The sequence below is a fragment of a genome, unplaced genomic scaffold (assembly GCF_019419815.1).
Source record: "Pyrus x bretschneideri cultivar Hongxiangsu unplaced genomic scaffold, Pyrus_bretschneideri_v1 Contig200, whole genome shotgun sequence".
Classification (NCBI taxonomy): Eukaryota; Viridiplantae; Streptophyta; class Magnoliopsida; order Rosales; family Rosaceae; genus Pyrus; species Pyrus x bretschneideri.
The window spans coordinates 378645-385527 of record NW_025999503.1 but is presented as its reverse complement, the minus strand read 5'-3'; the positions used below and the strand labels follow the sequence as shown (position 1 = coordinate 385527).

The following is a 6883-nucleotide window of genomic DNA, read 5'->3' as shown; positions in this document are numbered from 1 at the left end:
TCCCTATCTCTTGGGGTGTCTTCTTGAAACTCATGTCTTGAAACTCATTTCAAGACAGATAAGGACTCAAACGAAGAGACAAATAAAACCATCAAAAACCCACCACTTAAACCCCAAAACCAAAACCAAAACCAAAAAGAGTTCGCACTCCCTCGCTATTTCGACAGCCAACAATGGCGAAACTGAGGACGTCAATGGACTTAGTCTTCTGGGACTTGAACGTTTCTTCGCCTCAGACCCTTGAGGACTCCGCCAAGGCCGTTCCCGGCTACCCATTTCCTCTCGACGGTGCCCGAGCCAGCCGAGCCCTCAGGATTCAGCAACTCTCTCTTCTGGGAAATGGGTTCCCTTTGGGTGTTATACCTTCCGACTCCCCCACTACTAACAGGGACTTGGGTTCTTTTTCTCTCCAGTCCCTCTTGCTCAGACCAGCTACCTCTAACTGGTACACTGCTACAACTTCTTTGCTTAGCTATTGCCTATTGGATTTTCTCAAATTTGTGTTATACTTTCGTTTAATTGATATTCTTTTTCGTTTTATGTGTTTCCGTGGATCAGTTTGTAGTTTGTATGGTTACTGAGAAAATGATGAGTAATGGGTGTGATTCGTTTGTTGTTTGTTTTGTTGCTGGGAAAGTTTGGAGAGAGGAGCAATTGGAATTGTTGTTATAGGGAATTGGTTAAAGGAAAAAGGTTAGCAAAGATAATTTGTCTCCTGTTTGCTGAGAAATGAACATTTTTTGTTTCTCCAAATTCGTATTTTCTGTAAACAATTTTTATGTTACTAATTGCCAAATTCGTATATTGCATAAACTTTGGGTTATTGGTGAATTACTTGATGTGAGAAAGAGAGCTTGAGTGGAAAGCTTGACAGCCAAACAAAGCTTGTTTGCCTAGTTCTAGTGGTACAGCACATAAAGCATGAATTTTTTGTTGCCTTGTTATTTTAAAAATTTGCAAGGGGGTTCTTATGTTTTTTGAGAGCATCAAAGCTTTATCATGTTTATCAGAGCACTGATTGGGATTATCCAAATTTTTTTTATGGGATTTCTTAGGTGAAAAGGTTTGTTGCCATGTTTTGAAATTTGAACAGTATCCTAGCTAATGAATGTACTGTGTAAATGCATTGAATTTTTGTAATTACCGATCCAAATGTGTTGAGTTTAATGTCCTAATTCCTTAAGCATGTTTTCTGTTAAAGGAGTGATTTAAGAGTTACTATGCTTAGACCAAAGTCATCTCACATTAACCAAATCCGTTTAGCACTCTTAGTTGTCAGACATACTAATTCCCTTGTTACATGATCTGCGCGAAAATAGGTGGCTTGGATTAATTGGGCAGTTCTGCCGGAAGAAACTTTTATCTTCTGTTAAAGCTGAATTAACTAATGGTGAGATGGAGGTCCCTACATTCAAAGATGTGGCAATGCATGTCTTGGACAAGTCACTTTATTCGTTTGAATTATGTACACAGCTTCTTTTGTCTCCGTCATCATCCATAAAGTTGAGCGCAGAAGGGCATGGGGAAAGGACGCCACAACAAATTGGTGCTCTTTCACAAAGCATGCATTTGCTTTCCTCGTTTTGACCTTTAATCAAATTGTTTAAACAGTCAGAATTCCTGTTATCTTTTGTTTGCCGGGTTCATGAAGCTAGTTTGAATGATTTATGGTTATTGGATTTGTTAGGTTTAAGTTCTTCCTGGGGTTTGTTCATGCCAGGTTGTAGTATCATCCTACTGCGATTTTTTATCTTTCATATGACAAATTTCTCATATAGGAATTAAAGTTAAACATATGTAATTGTAGGGATGTATCTATATGAGCTATTAATCACTTGAACATATACCAGATTCAGTCAGCATGTATAATCTTAAGGTATTATTCCTAATTTCTTAAAGATAGTGGTGAATGATTTTTCATTTTGTGGGGATTAGACATGATGGAAAATAATCCTTTCTGATCCTTACCATTTTGGCTGATTGGAATGGAAAATAATCCATCTCCTACCTTCAAGTAACCCACAATTTTTTTCATTTCTTTCGTCAACATACCTTGAATATAGTCAGTTGTCCATTTTAATCCAATCTTAGAGACCAAATGAGTGTTATGCACTGCACTGAGCATAGATAAAAGTGGAAAGTTTCATGTCTGTAAATTAAGAACCATGTATTGAAAAGATTAATTTATGTACCTTTAACATTGCACATGTGCACTGCATAAGCTGTTTTAGTGAAAAAGTTCATGCCTGTACCTTTATTTCCTTCATTTATCTTCCTGTTTAAATTATGAGCCATGTATGAAATTTTACTAACCTTTAAGATGTTTGCCGCTTCCTTATATTACACTTGAGGCTGCATGGCCTGAACTATTCGTTGACCATAAAGGAAAATACTGGGATGTGCCTGAGTCAATTTCCTTAGATATGTCTTCACTTGTTTCCGAATCTGGATTGCGGTACCGCATTGGTGTACATAAGAATAGTGGTCATCCCCAGGCTGTTAATTCCATAGATGGTGAGGCACCTACTTATCTAATGCCTGGATTCTGTGCAGCCTTTTCTTATGAAAAAGGCCAAGATCTTTGGAGGCAAAATGAGACACGAAAAGACATCATGATACAGAAAGAAAGGGGTTGGTTTTGGCAGCGATCTTATGATGTGTCTTAAAGAACCTCATTCTTCAGTATGTGGAATTTTTGGTAATTTTACACGTTACTCATTTTTTCTGTGATAACTTGTATTATCTCATTACATTTTTGTTGGAAGTTTCATACCAATACTCAGGTGCAATATTTTAAAACTTTTAGCTTATACATTTGCCTGTTTTTATACATGTATACGTGTTTTGGTACCTCTTAGGTTCACTTATATTGTATGTGTAGTTTTCTACTTTAGTATTAAACCCAGTACATGTAATGAGTTTGTCACCTCCTTTCATCTGTTCCGTGGTTGTAGATGTGCCTGCAATAAAAGAAACATCTTAAATAATAATAATAAAATATAATTCTAGAGACAAAAGTTCTTGTTGAAAAGTAAATTGCTTACTAATTACTTGTTAGTAAATAGTTTACTTAGTAGTTTTTCTATTTGTCATTTTGTGAAACTGTTTTCTGTTGAGATAGCTTGAGTTCATATGCCAAGTGTAGGTCTTAGATCAGTTTTCATTCTATTGGCTCACATGCCTTGTAATTGCCATGTGTCATAATCACAATGGCTTATGTATTGAATGGTAATGATGACTGATGTAAGGAATGAAAGAATATATGAAAGTGGAGCACCATTCTAAATGAAAGAATGATGCTGTTATGAAATATTCTCCCTGCTTCTCTCTCTAGTTTTTTCTTCTCTCTCCATTCTTCTTGCTCCCTTCGAAATCCAAATGATCAGATTAATGGAAGCTTACTCTAATCTTAACATGGTATCTTAAGCCTAGTTTCTATCTGGAATCGGGGCGTCGAATATGTGAGGGTTGTGCTCGAAAATCCAACGTGAAATTTCTAACTCAGTTCATTGATTCAGGTCTCAAATGGCTGGGTCAAGTGGTGGTGATCTTCGGGCTCCAATATTCAATGGTGGCAACTATGAATTTTGGAAGATCCGAATGAGAACCATTTTCAAATCGCATGGAATCTGGGATTTGGTTGAAAAGGGTTTTGAAATTCCAGAATCGAAGGGGAAGAAGGTCGAAGAGGAAGGCTCATCAGATTCAGAGAAAGCTTCGCTGAGTGATAAGCTAATGAAGGATGCTAAGGCATTGGGTATCATTCAAGGAGCAGTTTCGGAGGATATTTTTCCCAGAATCTCGAATGAGGAGACCTCAATGGGCACTTGGGATATTTTACACCAGGAATTTCATGGTGATAAACCAGTGAGATCCATCAAACTACAGGGTCTACGCCGTGATTTCAAGTTCACGAGGATGAAGGATGATGAAACCTTGTATGTGTATCTCACTCATCTTCTCGAGTTGGTGAATCAAATGAAAGGGTATGGGGAAGATTTAGCCAGAGAGCATTTGTTTCAGAAATTGCTTATAAGCTTGACCAAAGAATTTGATCCAGTTTGCTATGTGATCAATCAAACTAAGGATATTGAAACTATTGAGGTGCAAGAGGTTATTGCTTCTTTGAGAGGATTTGCATAGCTCCTTGATAGGTATGCTAAGAGTACCACTGAGAGAGCTTTCAGTAGTATGAGTGTGAATCCAAAGGGAACTCAGTCAAATGCCTCTTTAGGTAACTCTAAACCAAAGAAGAACTAGAAATCGAAGGGAAAGAAATGGGACCCTAAACCTCAGAACTTTGTCAATCAAGGTGGAAAATATGATCAAGGGGGAAAACCTGATCAGGCTAAGGGAAAATGCTAACATTGTGATAAGCTACATTATGGTGAGTGTTGGTTTAAAGGAAAGCCAAAGTGTCATGGTTGCAATCGATTTGGTCATTTCATCAAGGACTGTGATCCAGTTTGCTAGATATATTAAAGAGGTTATGATTGTACTTGGATTGGATGAGAGTTTATTGAGTGTAGGGCAGATGGTAGAACATGGATATTGGTTTATGTTTGGTGATTACATGGTTGATATATATGGAGAAAGACAGATGGAAGATTTGATTGCAAGTGTTCAAATGAAAGGAAACAGATGTTTTCCCTTAAGTCTAGAATATGTTAATCCTCTTATGGCTAATAGAGCAACTGTTGAAGAGTCATCTTGGTTGTGGCATAGAAGATATGGACATCTAAACTACATCATATTGATGCTCCTGCAAGAGAAGGAAATGGTGCAGGGTTTACCTAAATTACAAGTCACTGAGCATGTTTGCCCTGGATGTGCTACAGGGAAGGGTCACAGAGAACCATTCGATAAGGAAAAGGCTAGGAGAGCATCACAACCTCTAGAGCTGATTCACTCTGATATCTGTGGTCCAATGCAGATCACTACTCTTGGAGGGAACAGATTCTTCCTTACCTTTATTGATGATCACACTAGAATGTGTTGGGTGTTCGTTCTGCAGCACAAGTCACAAGTCTTCAACATCTTCAAACGGTTCAAATGCATGGTTGAGTTATAGAGTGGTTATCAAATTAAGAAACTCAGGAGTGATAGGGGTGGATAATACACATCCCTAGAGTTCTTTAAGTTTTGTGAAGATATGGGGTTAGAAAGGCAATTAACTCTTGCCTACTCTCCACGACAAACGGTGTTGCAGAGAGAACCGTACTGTGGTTGAAATGGCTAGGACAATGATGTTTGAAAAGAAGATTCCCTTGAAGTTTTGGGCTGAAGCTGTGAACACGGCTATGTATTTGCAAAATTGGTGTCTAACAAGTGCTTTGAACAACATAACTCCATTTGAGGCATTTAGTGGGAGGAAACCAGGTGTCAAACATTTGAAGATATTTGGTTCTCTATGTTACGTTCACATTCCTTCACAGAAAAGACACAAATTGGAAGAAACTAGTGAGAATGGAGTATTTGTTGGATATGGCAACTGTGAAAAAGGATATAGGGTTTTCAACTTGAGAACTCAGAAAGTTGAATTATCAAGGAGTGTGATATTTGATGAGAAAGCAATGTGGGAATGGGAATCTAATGAGGTAGTGCAAGTCTCTATTCTTTGGAATGATGAAGGAAGCTCAAGGATATCTAAACTTGACTTAGAGTCAAATGACTCACATCAGTCTATGCAATCTCCTCTGAGATCACAAACAACTAGAGACCTGCAAGCATCTCAGGAATCTGGTTCACTTGGTTCTCTAGTTTCAATCTCATAGACCTATAATCATACTCCACAGAAATGGAAGAATTTGAGTGATGTTTATGCTCAAGGTCAGATGTGCATTATTAAACCTAAAGATTTCAGTGAGGCAGTCAAAGATGAAGCTTGGAAAAAGGCTATGACAGAGGAGATGTTGATGATTGAAAAGAATTCCACTTGGGAAGACAGACCAAGTAGCAAATCTGTTGTGGGAGTGAAGTGGATATAGAAAACAAAGCTGAACCTTGATGGCTCCATTCAAAAGCACAAGGCAAGGCTTGTAGCCAAGGGTTACACACAGAAACCAGGTATTGATTTCAATGAAACCTTTGCTCCAGGGGCAAGGTTAGATACTATTAAGACCCTCATTACTCTAGCTGCACAGAAAGGTTGGAAATTGTGGCAATTGGATGTTAAATCAGCCTTTCTGAATGGTGTTCTCGAGGACGAGGTATATGTGGATCAACCTAATGGTTTTGTGATTAAAGGGGCTGAAGACAAGGTGTATAGGTTGAGAAAAGCCCTCAATGGTCTAAAACAGGCACCCTAGTATGGTGAAATTGACACATATTTGATTCATTGTGGGTTTCACAGAAGTTCAAGTGAAGCAACTCTTTATATGAGAAACAAAAAAAGTTTTGGGGCTCTAATCGTGTCAATCTATGTAGATGACATAGTATATACAGGCAGCAGTGATGAAATGATGCAAGAATTCAAGACTGAAATGATGAGCAAGTATGAGATGTCAGATTTGGGTTTACTTTATCATTTTCTTGGAATGGGAGTAACTCAAACTGAAGGGAGTATATTTATACATCCGAAAAAATATGCTTTAACACTCTTGGATAAATTTGGCTCAAAAACTACAAGCCAGTGAGCACTCCATTGGTTGCAACTGACAAATTGAGAAGTGATGATGATAGTGAACCTACAGATGAGAGTTTATACAGGAAAATTATTAGGAGTCTGCTGTATTTGACAGCAACCAGACCAGATATTATGTTCTCTGCTAGTTTACTTGCACAATTCATGCATAAACCTTCCAAGAAGCACTGTGGAGTTGCTAAAGGGGTTCTAAGGTATATCCAGGGGACAATTGACTTTGGGATTGAATATGTGGTTGGA

General features: G+C 38.1%; 1 pseudogene; it reads left to right on the top strand.

The window, feature by feature from the left end:
* Positions 1–6883, top strand: part of LOC125477214 — a 34521-nt pseudogene continuing 27638 nt past the window's right edge.